This window comes from Ostrinia nubilalis, chromosome W, assembly GCF_963855985.1.
Source record: "Ostrinia nubilalis chromosome W, ilOstNubi1.1, whole genome shotgun sequence".
Taxonomy (NCBI): domain Eukaryota; kingdom Metazoa; phylum Arthropoda; class Insecta; order Lepidoptera; family Crambidae; genus Ostrinia; species Ostrinia nubilalis.
Window position 1 is genome coordinate 8808260 of NC_087118.1, and position 17211 is coordinate 8825470.

Here is a 17211-nt window from a genome sequence, read left to right on the forward strand (position 1 = left end):
TTTGTATATACCGACCGCCCTCATTTACAAATACTTCTACCTTCCTTGACTCTCTGAACGAGGTACTAACTGAACTCAAACACTTCAGGCAAATTGTCATGGTAGGAGACATAAATATTGATATCAAGGTAGGGAACAGTGACTATAGATCTTCAGATTATTTGGACTTACTGGCCACCCATGGATTGCTCCCATCGCATGAACTTCCCACGCGAGGCAGTAACTGTCTGGACCACTGCTTTGTTAAACTGAGGACACAGGCTCAAACTATAATCTGCACATCAACTGTCACAGACCACTACTGCGTAATACTAACACTACATAAAAACATAGTCAAAACTACCAATGACCGTAATAATAACCTGAAAAAAACTGACTTTAAGGCATTGGCTGCTGATCTGAAGCAAATTGACTGGGTACAAAGACTATCGCATTTAAATGCAACTGAGTCAACTGAACTCTTCATTTCAATCATGCGAGAAAAACGGATTGACTATACTCGTACAATACCCCTACACCCTAAGAAGAGGAGCTTAAAACCTTGGGTAACTCCTGGCCTTATCCGCTGCATCCGAAATAGGGATCGACTTTACAAAAGGATGAAAAAGGACCCTCTAAATGTTATCATAAAAATTAGCTACCTTCGATACCGAAATACTTGTAATAAAATACTAAAAAACCTCAAAAACCTATACTATCGGAGAGAAATGCAACGCCACAAATATAATTTAAAGAAACAATGGGGCTGTGTCAAGAATCTTTGCTATCTTAATAAGAATCAAAACCACAGCAAGGAATTATTGAAATTGCAATCAGATGCTACAGACTCTTTAAATTTTATCAACAATTACTTCATCAGTGTTGGCAGTAATCTGGCGAATAACATACTAACAAAAAATAACTTAAATGAATATGAACTTGCAAGGGCATCTTTAAGTGAGCACAGTCTGTCCTCTTTTGTACTCCTACCCACAGATGAGGCCGAAACCAGATCTACAATATTATCACTAAAAAACAGCGCAGCCACGGGATGGGATGAACTATCTTCAGACTTGTATAAGCACGCTATCGATGCTATTTGCACCCCCATCACTATTATTTGCAACAGATGTTTTGAGGAGGGAGTTTTTCCTGATGGCCTAAAGAGATCCGTAGTGATACCTATCTTTAAGACTGGAAAGAGGGAGGATGTAGTCAACTATAGGCCAATATCCTTGTTGCCTACCTTATCGAAGATAATTGAAAAATTGATTAATAAGAGACTTAAATGCTACTTAGAGACTAATAACCTACTATCTGAGAACCAGTATGGCTTCCGCAATGAAAAATCAACCACAGGCGCCTTACAGCATGTACTTACTAAAATAGTTACAAGCCTTGATGCAAATAAAAAGAGCCTGGCTATATTTTTGGATTTGGCCAAGGCGTTCGATACGGTTTCTGTACCGATCTTGCTGAAGAAACTCGAAGGACTAGGCATAAGGGGAAAACAACTCAGTCTTTTTAGTGACTATCTCAGTAATCGCAAACAATTGGTCCAAATTGGTGAATATAGAAGTGCAGAGGAGTGTTGTAGCTTTGGTGTCCCACAGGGTAGCATACTTGGACCTACACTCTTCCTAATCTATATCAATGACCTGTGTAACACGTACATCAAAGATGGTGATATAGTTACTTTTGCTGACGACACCGTCCTAATTTTTGCCGGAGAGGATTGGGAGGAAGTCAACAAAAAAGCCAGCGAAGGTTTCGGTGTAGTTAATGACTGGCTAAAAAATAACCTCTTAACTTTAAATATTGGAAAGACCAAATACATGACTTTTACGTTGAGAAATAATAAGCAACCGACAAGGGACACTATAAATATCCAAGTTCACCACTGTCAAGGCCCTACAACAACATGTGACTGCCCACAAATTACAAAGACATCCTCAATCAGATACCTGGGTTTAACAGTTGATAATAACTTGAACTGGAAGGAACATGTTGCCGTCTTGGCTGGGCGTGTAAGAAAACTTATATTTATATTTAAAACTCTAAGAAACGTGTGTGATATACAGCAGCTAATATCGATATACTGCGCGTTATGCCAATCGATAATATCTTATGGTATTACGTGCTGGGGTGGCTGCAACAAGTCGACATTGTTGAAGCTGGAGCGGGCACAGAGAGCCCTATTGAAAGTCATGACTTTCAATCCGATTAAGTTCTCCACTTCCCAACTGTATAAATCTGTAGGAGTACTAGGGGTGAGACAATTGTTCATAAAACAATTACTCCTGGTACAACATAAGGAACCCAGGAACAGACCGCAGGGGAAACGCAGAAAAGATTTGATTTTCAGATTGCCCCTTTTTCGAACATCCTTTGCACAAACTTTTAGTCAGTACCTGGGGCCCTACGTTTATAACAAAGTCACCAAGAACCTACCCAACTTATATGATAATCAAAAATATGCTTTCAATAAATATATTACTTACTATCTTAAACAACTAAATTACGAAGAAACTGAACTACTACTAAAACAAGTAAAATAATAAAATTGACTCATACACTCCACACAATACACACTACAATATTATAATTACATCACAAATTATACACAAATCACAAACAGAATTAATTATATTTTTAAATTAGTTCTACAGGACAGTTTCACGCAACATACATACAAAACATTATCACAAAATAACATTATAACATTATTTTATTACATTACACAGATACGGAATGTGTGTATAGCTTGCTCCAGTTGATGTCAAATAACAAGCTTCAATTTTATTTGGCAAAAAATTATTATTTACATAATATTATTATTATTATTATTATTATTTTTTTATTGCGTATATCTTTTATAAAAATATGTTTATGGAGCAGGTTGTATGCATGCATAATATATTTGTGCCCTAGCCTATTATTATTAAGACAAAAAAAAAAAAAAAAAAAAAAAGTTTAGGTACATAATATATAAATACATACATTATATTGTATGTTATATGAACATTACTTTATGTTTTATATTCAGAGCATATTTTCTTATTTACATACTTTTCTGATTTTTTAACTTTTAATTTTATTTTCTTTGAAAAATGTTAGGTATGTATAAATAAGTCAGTTTTTGAGCACATAATAATTATGTAATAAAAGCATTTGAAAAAATCCATAACTTAAAATCCGATATACAATAACATCTGCAATCTGTGCGTATACTGTACAAATTCTCGCTCGCAAAACCAGTTCTCTGGTATCGCATAGAAGCGCGCTGACGGACGAACGATGAACACTACCGGCCGCAACTCAGTTTTTTAACTTAGCGGTGGGTAGGGCTCATTAAATTTGAACACAGCCGCCACTTACACTAGTTGCTTATTCGTGTGAGTTTTTCTATACGTACCTACCTATTTCTTTTAAGCAAGTTGATAAAACTTGCGATACACAATGTATGCGATAATGAAATGGTTTTATTGTTGATATTAACACCAATAAAATAAAATAAAAACTCAAGTTGTAAACTACTTTTGTGCTGCGATAATGCCATTAATTAACATTAGTGCAAAAATTTGATTAGATGTACTTACAGTGTTTTAATATTTATAAGTAGGTACTTACTAAGAATACTGTATAACCTGTCGAATAGGTCGGATAATTAGTTACTTATTACATTATAACCTTGGTGGTTATAGTGCTGTGTGCTATTATTACCAAATAAATAAATTTTGAATTTGAATTTGAATTTATTTATTACAACTGTCTACAGTATTTTTGCGCACGGGTTATGCATAGCTTATTTTTATTGCTTTATAACCTAGAAACAAGAATAACAACAAAAAATTGTTCTGAATTTGCTTTTTTGTGTAAAAAATAGAAAAATTCATATCAATGAATGTATGAAACATGAACATAGAGATGATTTAATTTGTTGCCAAATATTTTTTTTTCTTTCTTTCATTCATTCTTTCTAATTATTAAAACATAACAAACATCCATTTAAGATTCATTCTCACAAGAGAAAAATTAAAATAAGAGTCCAAATATTTATTAAAAATGAAAAGTTCTAATTTCCTGTCATGTTCCATAGAAGATTTTTTTCATAAAAATCTAACCCTATCATGCTTTCAGTATACTGGCCTTGGTAACGTCGTTTCTCAAATCCCACTATATTTTGATGAAAGCGTGCCCCTTGTTCTTGCGAATAAGCCCCCATAATTATTTATAAATATATCCCAATGAGAATGTGACGTGCATCTTTAGAGACATTCTACTATGAAGATGGAAAATTCAAATCGCTATAACTTTTTAAAAAGCAAATATTTTCGATTTGTAATCGCACTTTTTTATATACATTTGCTTATATAATCAGAATATAATAAGTAAAAACCATGCGCAAAAAAAAATTTTTTTTTGTTGACCGGTGTTATTTATTTTATTTATTAACTTATCTCAAGAACAAAATCATTTTGACATATTCCATACCTACATAATTCTTAATTTAAGAGTTATTCGAGAATTGGTGAAAATTAAATATCAGCCCCAAAACAAATATCTTTTCTATGGCAGAATACGTGTCGAAAGATGATTCAATGTTTAAAGTAGACACGCAGATATTAATTAATATGTAATAGAAAGAGAGGTCAATAAGACAAAATGACTAGCATGCAACTACTCGCGTTTAAATTGTAATCACGCACTTATTACAATACATACGTGATTAGTCCGTATGCGTACTGGCGATGTATATTTTGGAGTAAGATATTTGCCCTAAGTCACTACAAAGTATACGCGAGCAGTACGCAGCATATGCGTACTGGTCGTGTATAGTTTGGAGGAGCTTAGTAAAAAAGTCATCTCCAAACTATACTCGATTAGTTTCACACCCTTGCGTTCTGGCTATGTATAGAACGGAAAGACGCAGCGGTGAGCGATACAGGCGAACACCACGGTGCCGGAGTAGTATTGATTATGAATGTGGTGTTACTCCAGATCTTCGATTTTCCTAGTTTTTATAGTTTTCGCTTTATGTGGCTATTAAACCCTAACTCTGTACCAAATTTCAGCTCTCTGAGTTTATGGGAAGTACTAGTTCTATTTTGATGATCATCAGTGAGTGAGTGAGTGTCGTAAATGCGAAACTTTGCTTTCGCTTAACTTCGGAACTAAATGACCTACAGACTTGAAATTTTGGATTTTAAGTATGTGATTTTAGCTTAATAGATGACGAAAATTTCTGTGTTCTGGTCTTATCCAGAGGTTCTCTAATAGGGGCCTGAAAATGCGGCGAAATGGTTCCAGTAAAGGATGGTACGGCAGTGTTTGCTTCGCGCTCGACTTGGCGGGGGCACTGCCGTGCCCCCAGATTCACTTTGTTGATTGTATCGATGGTTTTATAGATCTTAAGTCGATATCTGAATAATTGGTAAAGTAAATTAATCGATAATCGATTTATCTGATTGAATAAAATAGTTGTAGGTTACGGCCCTAAAGAAAAGGGTCCTATTGCGTTTTATTATTGCATAATCAGGTAAGCGTTTTGTTAGCAGTATTCAAATGAAAACAAAAGTTATGTTTTCTTTATTCTCGAAAGTTGTGGAAAATCACAAAAATACGTAAAATAAGTGTCCAAGTATCGAGTATATAATATCAAGAAATCAACTCCCTACATCTTCAATTTTACTGGGTACCATGCCTGCCATTGTTCTTTACCATGGCACCCCCTGCCACGCTGGCCGTGGACTTTTGCAATATCAGGGGCTTACACTCTAACCTCAATGCTGTTTACCACCACCTTGAGACAGCAATGCTGGCCTTGCTTTTCTTAACCGAGACGCAGATATCGTCTCCTGCGGACACATCTTATCTCTTCTACCCTGGGTATAAACTGGAACATGCCTTAGTGCCAAGGGCCGGGGTGTGCGTGTACGTAGGAGACAATATCAGTTCTCGACGCCTCAGCCACCTCGAAAGCAGGGACCTCTCCACCTTATGACTCCGCGTAGACAGCGATGACCATCCCCGCGTCTACGCCTGCCTCTATAGGTCCCATAGCGGTGATGCCGAAACTGACCGACTCATTGAGCACGTCCATAGATACCCCACACGAATGGTTTTGATTAAAAAAAATTTTTGAGTTTCAGTTCTAAGTATGGGGAGCCCCCAATATTTTTTTTATTTTTATTTTTGCATCAAAATCTTAATGCGGTTCACAGAATACATCTAATTACCAAGTTTCAACAGTATAGCTCTTATAGTTTCGGAAAAAATGGCTGTGACATACGGACGGACAGACGGACGGACGGACGGACGGACAGACAGACAGATAGACAGACATGACGAATCTATAAGGGTTCCGTTTTTTGCCATTTGGCTACGGAACCCTAAAAAGGAGTTTAACTTTGCCTCTAGGTCTTTCAAAAGAGTCATTGCAAGGGCGAAGTCGGAGCACATTGGTAGAATTGGTGGGAAGCTAGAGCGTCTTCCTTCTGGAACTCGTGCGTTCTGGTCTCTTGCCAAAGCTATCCAAGGAAATTTCTGCACGCCATCATTTTCACCACTGCACATGGGAAACGGTTTGTTGGCCCACGATGCAAAGGATAAAGCCGATCTTCTGGGCAAACTCTTTGCGTCCAACTCGACACTGGATGACGGGAGACATGAGCCACCGATTATACCGAGGTGTGAGAGCTGTATGCCGGATATCCGGTTCCACCAAAGCTCAGTACGCTTGGCTCTATTTTCCCTGGATATCCACAAGTTGAGTGGGCCCGATGGAATCCCTCCTATCGTGCTGAGGACATGCGCTCCAGAGTTAGCACCGGTTTTAACGCACCTTTTTTTGGCTCTCCTACCTCTCTGGCATAGTCCCGACCTCATGGAGGACAGCTTTGGTGCACCCGATCCCTAAAAAATGTGACCGCTCAAATCCGTCCAACTATAGGCCGATAGCAATCACCTCCTTGTTCTCGAAGATAATGGAATCCATTATCAACAGACAGCTCCTTCGGTACTTAGAGGCCCACCAGTTGCTAAGTGACCGACAGTACGGTTTCCGTGGAGGTCGCTCGGCTGGTGATCTTCTGGTCTACTTGACACATTGTTGGGCACAGGCGATCGAGACTAAGGGGGAAGCATTGGCGGTCAGTTTGGACATGGCGAAGGCCTTCGATCGGGTTTGGCAGTTTTGGCACAAAGCGCTTCTTTCGAAGCTCCCTTCATATGTCGATCCGAATCCCGAGAAATTGTGCGGATGGGTCGCCAGCTTTTTAGCAGACAGAAGCATTAAGGTCGTTGTCGACAGCTGATGCTCAGATTCTATGTCTGTGAATGCTGGTGTCCCCCAAGGCTGTGTGCTATCGCTTACGCTCTTCCTTCTGCATATCAATGATATGCTGCAAATTAGCGGCATTCATTGCTATGCGGACGATAGCACGGTTGATGCCGCTTATACCGGCCGCGCAAATATCTCTCGGGAGAACGTCATTGAGTGCCGTAACAAACTTATGTCCGGAATTGAAACCTCTTTGTAGGGTTAAATTGGACGCAATTTGGTCCAATTTAACCCTACAAAGACACAAGTTTGCGCGTTCACCGCTAAAAGTTGCCGTTTGTCGTATCCCGCTGTTTCGAGAGCACTCCCCTAACTGCCTCTGCCTTGATTAGCTTTGCGGGAGAGTACGTTGTTTTTCTTAGAAATTCGGCGGAGATATTTCAGTAGTTAAGAAGGTCTTTTAAAACTTGAGCCTTGGGCATTGAGACGTATGTTAAAATCAAATATGCCGTTAATTATACATACAATCAACTGCATTACATCCTTCTATACCGCACATTTTCACCAATCTTGCCTTGTCATGGTAATAGTCTTCTAGTGATTCCTCAGTTCTGCTTCTCCTTTCCAACATTTCCGAAAGTCGATCAGCATAATTGCGATCGTCGGGGAAAGCTCTAACAATTTTCTTTGGCCATTCTCGCCAACTCAAGTTAATAGTACTCAAACCTTGGTACCATTTCTTAGCGTGACCAGCTAATTTTGGAATTGCATAGAAAATTATTTGTTTGTCACTCCATTTATAAATTCTGGCAGTTTCGTTTACTTAACGTACTCAGTTAACACTAGAATTGCCGAAGATTACGACCCCCCTAAAAGTGCCGCTGGGTCAATTTTGTCCCAGCATATATTTTGTAACATTTTTTAGTTTCAGGCATGAACATTATGGTTAAAACTATTTGTAGTATCCTTAAAAAATGGTTTATCTATACAGTTAAATCAATATGTACTTATTTCTTTAAAAATATAAATGTATTCAATTTTAATTTTGAATTATTAAAGGACAGATATTTTTGGTTTCATATAAAAATAGTCACATATTACATGGTGTTATACTGTATTAAAATTATGAAATTACTAATTTAACTATTCATTATTCTTTTTGAATAAATAATAGATATCTTACAAATAATAGTGCACATTTTGCACAAAGTTTTTTTGTATGGTTTTTTTGTCTCTCTGGTCTACTATATGTTTAGGAACTTCTATAGGTATGGTTATTTTTCTGTTATCCGTACACACACTGTGAAGTTTTTTACCAGTTACAATGAAAAGTATGTACGTTTAATTTTAAAAAGATATATAAGTCACACATTTTAAAAATGTATCAAATCATACAATGTATGAACTGGCCCATGTCTTGAAGTCACCTTCCTACTAAATTATAAATATAAAAGTTAATAAAGATTGATGAATTGATGGATGGATGAACCGATGAACGGATAGGAAGGATGAATGGGTGGATATAAGCCTTGAACTTGAACTAAGTGAGTGTGGATTCATGGTTAGATCGATTGTTGTTTTTTCACTCTTTTACGCAAAAAATACTAAGCCGATCTTAATAAAACTTTGCAGTTTTATTGTTAATATTTTAGAATAACATAATATAGTCTATAATTAACAATAATATTCAGTAGATCAAGCGAGAAGCTCAAGACCGAACGAGATGGAGGACTGTTGTGGACGCCCTCTGCCCCATCTAGGGGACAAAGGACCATAAGTCAAGTAAGTCAAGTTAGTTATTTGGTCAAATAACAACGATAAGTGTCAAGAAATTAGGTCTTTCTATGATAAACTTAATTTCTCACTAGGTGAAGTCACAGGCAAAAACTAGTACAATTTAATTACATTTCTGCATTGTGACGAGTCACCTAAACGTTCCTCACCTCCCCATTCTCGTATTTCCTCGAAACAAGGAGTCTTCATCGAATTATTGTTGCAAATACCAAGGTGGGACAAAAATGACCCAGTGGCGCTTCTAGGTAAAACCGATTTTAATTTTTTTTCTAATAATGTTATATTATCAAAAACATTAAAAAATGATAAAATTCAATAAATCAGGAAAAGTCAAAAAGTTTCATGGACTTTCGTTGAAAAATAAAAAAGTAAGAGACGATCAAACTCGCGAGTGGGACAAAAATGGGACGGCGGCCTTTCTAGTGTTAACGGCTGACTAGTCGTTTGCATCCGGGTTAAATTCAGGGATTACATGTTGTGCCCCTTCGAAGTGCTGATCAGCCTTACCGAACAAACGAGCAACTTTTTTGAGTACGCCATAGTCTCTAGATGTTTGAGATCTTGAGTAACGCCGTCTCTTCTGAGATTTTCTCAAACAGTACCTTTGACGTGATGGTCTTTCCGAGTTCAATTCAGACGATAGACTTCCCGATGTGGAAGTACTGGATCGCTGACGTTTTCTTTTTCCGAGTTGAACGCGTGAATCGCGGCTAGAGTAATCAGTACTTTCCACTGAACCCGTAGTCGTACTAGTAAATATCATCGACGATCAGTGGAAGGTGTCCGTCTCCGCCGCCTTCGCGGGCTAGATTGAAAGGAACTACTATCGGAACTCTCAGTGGAGGGTCGCCGACGACGCGATCTACTGCGGTACGTTTCACGTTTTCATCGGTCCCTATTTTTCGGAGAAACTTCAGGCCGTAGCCTCCGCAAAGGGCGATCACGACGATCCCTACAGCGTGACGGCCTCGTATTTTTCCGATTATCTAAAGGTGGTGTATAACGAGAGATCTCCGACGAAGACATAATTTCAATAAAGTCGATCTGTTGCAGTGGAGCTTTGTTTATTAAATCATTTTAGTAATAATAATGTGATTTGTTAACTAAATGTAAGAGGTGAGGTCAGTAAGGAAGAAACAAAGAAGAAAAATAGTTAATGAATGAAGTAGGTAACCAGTTTATTTGAAAGTAACTGTATATAAAGTTTAAATCACTACCACTGTAAAAATATTATGTATGTGACTTAGTGATGAATACAGTCTGAGCTTTATTATAATTGCAAACGAACTGCCTAAGCCGGGAATCGAACTCGCGACTTTTCGCTTGCCGGGTGACTGCTCTTAACCATTGCGTTGTTGATTGTTATCAAACATAATTAAATAAGAAAACAATAAATAAAACAAGTAAAAGAAAATGAGGTTGTCCACAAAGTATATCATAGGTACGTATATACGTAATGTGTTTGCAATGTTTGTTACTTATCAAATGGATTTTAATTTTTTAAAAGAATAATAAATAATTTCGAACTATGATGTTTACTATCTGTTTCGGAACAAAACCAATACAGTCATGTTTTTGTAAGTTCCAGGAACACAAATCAATAAGTACGTTTTGTTACATTGTAGGCATTATATTCTACTAGCTTTCCGCCCGCGGCTTCGCCCGCGTGGAATTTTGTCTGTCACAGAAAAACAATATCGCGCGCGTATTTACTCACCGTTTAGACCTGGACTACGACAAACATTTTAAAACCAAAATCAGCTCAATCGGCCCAGTCGTTCTCGAGTTATAATCAGACTAACGAACATCAATTCATTTTTATTTATATATTTATATATATATATATACAGTGTGTCCGGGCATGTAGTGATCAAACTTTAAGGGCGTAATCTATGGACAATTTTATCGCTGAAAATACTTTAAATTTGGGGCTTGACCCATTTCTCGCATATTTACAAGGATTTAAGTTTTTAATTTTAAGTTTTCACCTCTTCCTTCAAAAACAAGTGATAGCGTGGGTAGTTTAACATTAATAAGCAAAAATTTTATATCATGCGATAGCCAATAAAATTATCTATTAGTAGAAGTAGAAAACAGATACAAGTTTCATACATTTTAAGGGTGTAAGAATGGATTTAATTAGAAATAAACATAATTTTTTTCACATCTTTTTCAGTTATTTCCCAACACAAGAAAAACCAGGTCGTTAAGGTATATTTTATTTGCATTTTATTATTACTATTTGAGCTATTCTACAAAACGAATGTAAATTTATTAGTCTACGTCTATTAGTTTCGACGTAATTGTTGAACAAAGATACCCCTTCCCAGCGGTTTCCATAGCGCACGCGACATGCGAAAATGCACTGCCTGAAAGAATCACACAACCTATTCCGATTACTATGGAAACCGCTGGGAATGGGTATCTCTGTTCAATAATTACGTCGAAACTAATAGACGTAGACTAATAAATTTACATTCGTTTTGTAGAATAGCTCAAATACTAATAATACAATGCAAATAAAACATACCTTAACGACCTGGTTTTTCTTGTGTTGGGAAATAACTGAAAAAGATGTGAAAAAAATCATGTTTATTTCTAATTAAATCCATTCTTACTCCCTTAAAATGTATGAAACTTGTGTCTGTTTTCTACTTCTACTAGTAGATAATTTTATTGGCTATCGCATGATATAAAATATTTGCTTATTAATGTTAAGTTACCCACGCTATCACTTGTTTTTGAAGGAAGAGGTGAAAACTTAAAATTAAAAACTTAAATCCTTGTAAATATGCGAGAAATGGGTCAATCCCCAAATTTAAAGTATTTTCAGCGATAAAATTGTCCATAGATTACGCCCTTAAAATTTGATCACTACATGCCCGGACACACTGTATCTATAATATATATATGTTACGGCTAAAGATAGTTGTGAACATAAACTTAAGATTAGCCGGCTAAACTTAAGTGTAACCGCAGGCCCTTGGCTAAAAATGTAGAAGGAAATGGAAAAGGAAACAATGTAATAATGTTTACTGTTTTGACACGAAAACTTTATTAACAAGTTCCGACGCTGTACTCCAGTCCACTATGACACTAACAATCTTAACATAACTGTTTCATACACCTATACCCGTACTGTTGTTTACAATATTTTGCAACAACAAGTCTGCTCTCTATGAAACTCTAATGTAATATCGACGGTTGTTGCCGTAGTGATTTTTAGATTAATTTTCGTGAAAACGGCGAGACCCGTACTGCCATAATATGAATGAATTCCACATTTACTGTATGTGCCGTTACCGCGGCGGAACGTGTTAAAAAATAATCACTTTCATTACACATACTTTTATGTGCCTATGTAGTTATTCAAAATTACAATTATTACAATAACAAAATATTAATCACTTAAAACAATATCTACCTAATCATTAAAATAAAATAATAAGGAACCATTTGGTCATTACAATTGAATCTTCTGTAGGTATTTAAAATTACAAAATAAAACAAAAAAAACTGCGCGCGCGTTGTCTCCCCACCGCCCCCTCAAGCCCTTCGCCGGCCTGGCGCGCCCATCGAATAAATTTTTAGCCGTTTCGTTTTGGCTAATGTGCACATTAGCCGGCTAAAGATGGAATATCACGACGCAGACTAACATGCTATCGAACTTTAGCTGCTTCTCGAAGATAAACTTAAGTTTAGCCGGCTAATCTTAAGTTTATGTTCACAACTATCTTTAGCCGTAACATATATACATATATATATATATATATATATATATATATATATAAAGCTCGATTCGTACTCACTGACTGACTGATCAGGGGTATTTTTGGGGTATTTAGAGGGGAGGGGGGTAAAATTGTTAGTGTTTGTTTTTTACTAGATTTTTTGACACCCAGGTTTTTTGAACCAAAAAACAATATGGCGGAAATTTTTGAAACATCAACTTTTTTGTTTTTGGTCCTGATTTTTTTCTTTTTTGGTGGTTTGTTGGGGTTGCCAAGATGTGTTAAAAATTTTGAGAAAAAATTTGAAAAACAAAATGGCCGCGCCGCCATCTTGGATTGAAAACGCGATTTCAGAGGTGTTTTTGGGGAGGTGTCATTCCGAGATGCGCCATTTTTGTTGAAAATTTCATTTGAGTTTTTGTGAATTATATAGTCTGCTTTAAGGCCTCATTTACAGATTATCAAAAAACAAGATGGCGGCTGAGCCGTCGGCCATTTTGTTGCGAGCATAAAAATTCCCAAAGTTTGACAGCAATTTTCCGGTAGATGGCGACATCGGAGTGGGGCACAATGTTCCGGGCGATAGGCTAGTTGCCTCATGTCACCATTTATCATAATAACTTTTAATTCAAATATTATTCTGTACAAGGGTCCGAAATATATAAACTTCATGAAATATAAATAAGGGATTGCTGTAAAAATCCAACTGAAACCCGTTAATTTTTTACTTTTTTTTCTCTTGACTGAAAACACCGTCCGCCATGTTTCTACGTCACCAATATTGTAAACAACAAAACGTCAAACGCTAGTTTCAGCAGGTTATTCGTGGTCTTTCATATAAACGCCTTGATAATTATTTATTTCACATAAAAATATTGTACAGTTCGCATTTATTGAAAATTATCATGGATCCTGGGTTTGTGAAAGCAGAAAGCACAAATCTGCCCAAAATCGACACATTGATGGTTGCAAAATTTTTTGCTTCAAATCCTGATTTCTGCTCAGCTGAGCTAAGGAATGTTATGATAACTAAGTAAGTACAGTTCATTTACAACCTTTTTTTTTTTAAATTTAGACCACATCATTAACTGAAAATAAGGATATAAGTACTAATAAGTGTATTCTAACCTCTGACCAACTACTTATTGCTAAACTATTATATTATTTTTCAGGTCTGCAGGAGAATCATTGGTGATGATGCAATTGGTTATGTTCAACTTAAAAGGGAAAGTAAAATCTACACTGTGAAATGTAAAATGTGTCCTGAACATAAGGTGCACTCTAAGCAGTATCAGTTTCAGCAGTCATTGATGAAGAAGAAGAGATTATGTTGTTTGTCAAGATTGTCCAGCTGCAGCAGGGGGCTGCAAACATGCTGTTGCATTTTTAATGTAGTTGCATCGCCGCAGTGAAGAGCCATCTTGCACATCAGTAGAATGCTACTGGAAAAAATCCAATCTTTCAAAAGTCGGCAGCACAAAACATCAGGTTCCGGAACCAGATAGCAGTATTATGGAGGAATTTGTAATTGAATGCAAAAACCGAAAAATTAAATCATGTCAGTTTATCAAGCATGTTGGAGATTATGAAGAGGTAAACAGTTAGTCGGTGCAGAACGCATGATGGTTCTTTGGTTGCAAAGATTTTTGGTGCAAGGTCTGTGTTGACGGCTGCAATGAAACGAGGCCAAAAGCCGATTTGTCCTAAACTATTTGAAAGTGTAACTCAATAATAAATCATTTAACTCTTAGTTTTAGCTTTATTATTTTTACCTATTTGTAAGTCTAGTATTAAGAAAAAAATACTCATTAACTTGTTCTGTTCCATATCTAATGTTTACTAATAGTATTAATTATTATAAAGAAAGATGTTTGTATGTGTGTATGTATGTATGAGATAAATAAACTTAAATCATGGGAAAACCAGTAGTATAAAAGAAGAAGCTACCTGACTGACATATCAATGCTATCAAACATATAACCTCTTACTTCATGTATAAAAGGGTAAGAAACTTGAAATTTTGCACAGCAGTTCCTCTTACAACGTAGTGGGGAGACTAATTTTTGAATACTTACCCCTTTAATAATTTATGAATATACGAGTATAACCCATAAAACAAAGCTATTTTGTACAATAGACTGATATAAAAATAAAATACTTTATGTATGTATCATTTAATTTGTTGAATAAGAGAATCTTGTAAATATGCTATCCTGAAGAAGGTGTGTATGATAATCACTGTCTCATATTTTTTCTCACTTGAAAAAACTAATCTTCTTGTTGACAATTTACTTCTAAATGTAGATTTGTTGGGAGATGTTGTAGTTGATTGGTGGGACGTAGATTTTATTGGTGAAGATATGACATCTTTCAGAGTTGCACTAAATTGCACCTTCTTACTTGTATAGTGTTTCATTATTGATACTTGAGTGACCTTGTGATCATAATTTGAAACTACTTGGCATGATGCATGTTGATGTTTTGGCTCAGCTTGCACTGCCTTATCTCTGAACTGAGGATTACATTGTTCTGCTTGCATTATTTTGTCACAAATCTTATCCTCAACAGAAGAATGGTACAGCATCTTCCTTAGGCAATTCTGAAACGAACAAATTACATGAATAAATCATTTAAATGATGATCAACATGCAATTAAAATTGACTGACTTAGTATATTTTATAACCTCACCTGAACGTTTAAAGTGAAAATTGAAAAAATAATCTGTTGTTAGTTTATTGTACGTACATTAAAGTGATCTTCACAGAAATACACTGCAGTTCAACTGGACAGAGTTACGGGATTTCTTTTAGCTAGTTGTAACCAGGAGTTCCGCATATTCTCATCACTGGGTACTTTAATCCACAACTTCTCTGGGTTCTTTATTGATGTATTCTGACATTCCCGCACGATACAATAGTGGTAATTACTATATTTATCATGTAATCCTTTCGAAGCCATGGTTTTAAATTCCGATAAAAAGGTTATGTTATTCACGCGTATTGTTTACAAGAATAGTGACGTCATGGCACAGATAATTAATAGACCATCATGGCGGACGGCGTTTATGGCTGTATAGCTAAAATATAATTTAAAATTTAAAATATATTAGGATAGACACTTCAAAAAAAATTCATATTTTTTTTATGGTGTAATATAATCGTAATGAACCGTTCTATCAAATAATAAAAATAGTGGCAACTAGCCTATTGTTGGTCTGTTATTCGAGTGTTGCCATGAATCGGAAAAAACTACCATTTTGGTAGAAAATTTTCCACCACGGCCCCGGATAGTAGAAAATGGAAATTTCCAAAAATTCCAAAAACTTGGTATGCAGTTTGGTGACGTTTGGGGACCCGAATGACATTTCACCATTTTTATGAAAAAAGTCTGGCAACACTGAAAGTTATGGGGAAAAGTTTTTTTTGCGACATGGGTGTCTTTAAAGTTAGTGACAGTCAGAAAGAATTATGGCAGAAAAAAAATAAAAATGAAGTTTGGTCGGATATACGACCCAGATTATGGGAAAAGTCCGAAATGTGAAAAAATCAAGATGGCGGCGGCGTGGGCGGCCATTTTGTAAAAAGTTGAAAATTTAGAAATTTTGGAATTCATTTTTCGAGTAGTTGCCAACACTTTGGAAAGTCGAGTTGTATGAGGCGGTTGTGTGTCCTGTTGAGAGGTTTTGCTTGGGTGAAGAAATTTCTCCAGTGTTGCCACACTTTGGGAGATTTGGTCCAAAAATGTCGAAAGTAGAAATAACGACTTCCGGTCAAAAATTTGGATGACGCCTCCTGCAAAGGGGTCGTGCAAATGACATTTTACCATTTTCATCTCGATCACCTGGCAACACTGGGAGCTACGGGGAAAAGTATTTTTTTCGACATGGGTGTCTTTAAAGTTAAGGACGGACAGAAGGAGATATGGCAGGGAAAATCTGAAAATGGGGTTTGGTCGGTTATACGACCCAGATTATGGGAAAAATACGAAATCATGGAAAATCAAGATGGCGGCTGAGCGGGCGGCCATTTTGTAAAAAGTTTCAGATTTCTGATTTTTCAAATGCATTTTTCGGGCAGTTGGCAACATTTGGGAAAGTCGAGTTGTATGGAGCGATTACGTAGTTTGTCAAGGAGTATCGTTTGGGAAAACAAAAATTTCCAGTGTTGCCATACTTTGGAAGATTTGGTCAAAAAATGTAAAAAATGGAAATAACGACTTCCGGTCAGAAATTTGGATGACGCCTCCTGCAAATAGGTCAAACTAATGACATTTGACCATTTTGAACTCGATCACCTGGCAACACTGAGAGTTACAGGATTTCAAAATTTCAGGACATGGCTGGTTTGAAGGAAATGTAGAAACAAATGAATTCGGGATTGGGTGAAGTTAGAAAAAAAGTAAAAATGGGGTTCGGCGCGGAAAAT

General features: G+C 36.4%; 1 long non-coding RNA gene across 1 annotated transcript; it reads left to right on the forward strand.

The window, feature by feature from the left end:
- The first annotated feature begins 13442 nt into the window (after positions 1–13442).
- On the forward strand, positions 13443–14536 carry LOC135086327 (uncharacterized). The gene is made up of 2 exons (XR_010260404.1): positions 13443–13819; positions 13959–14536. It is a non-coding gene; the product is annotated as an uncharacterized LOC135086327 (long non-coding RNA).
- Positions 14537–17211: the final 2675 nt, after the last annotated feature.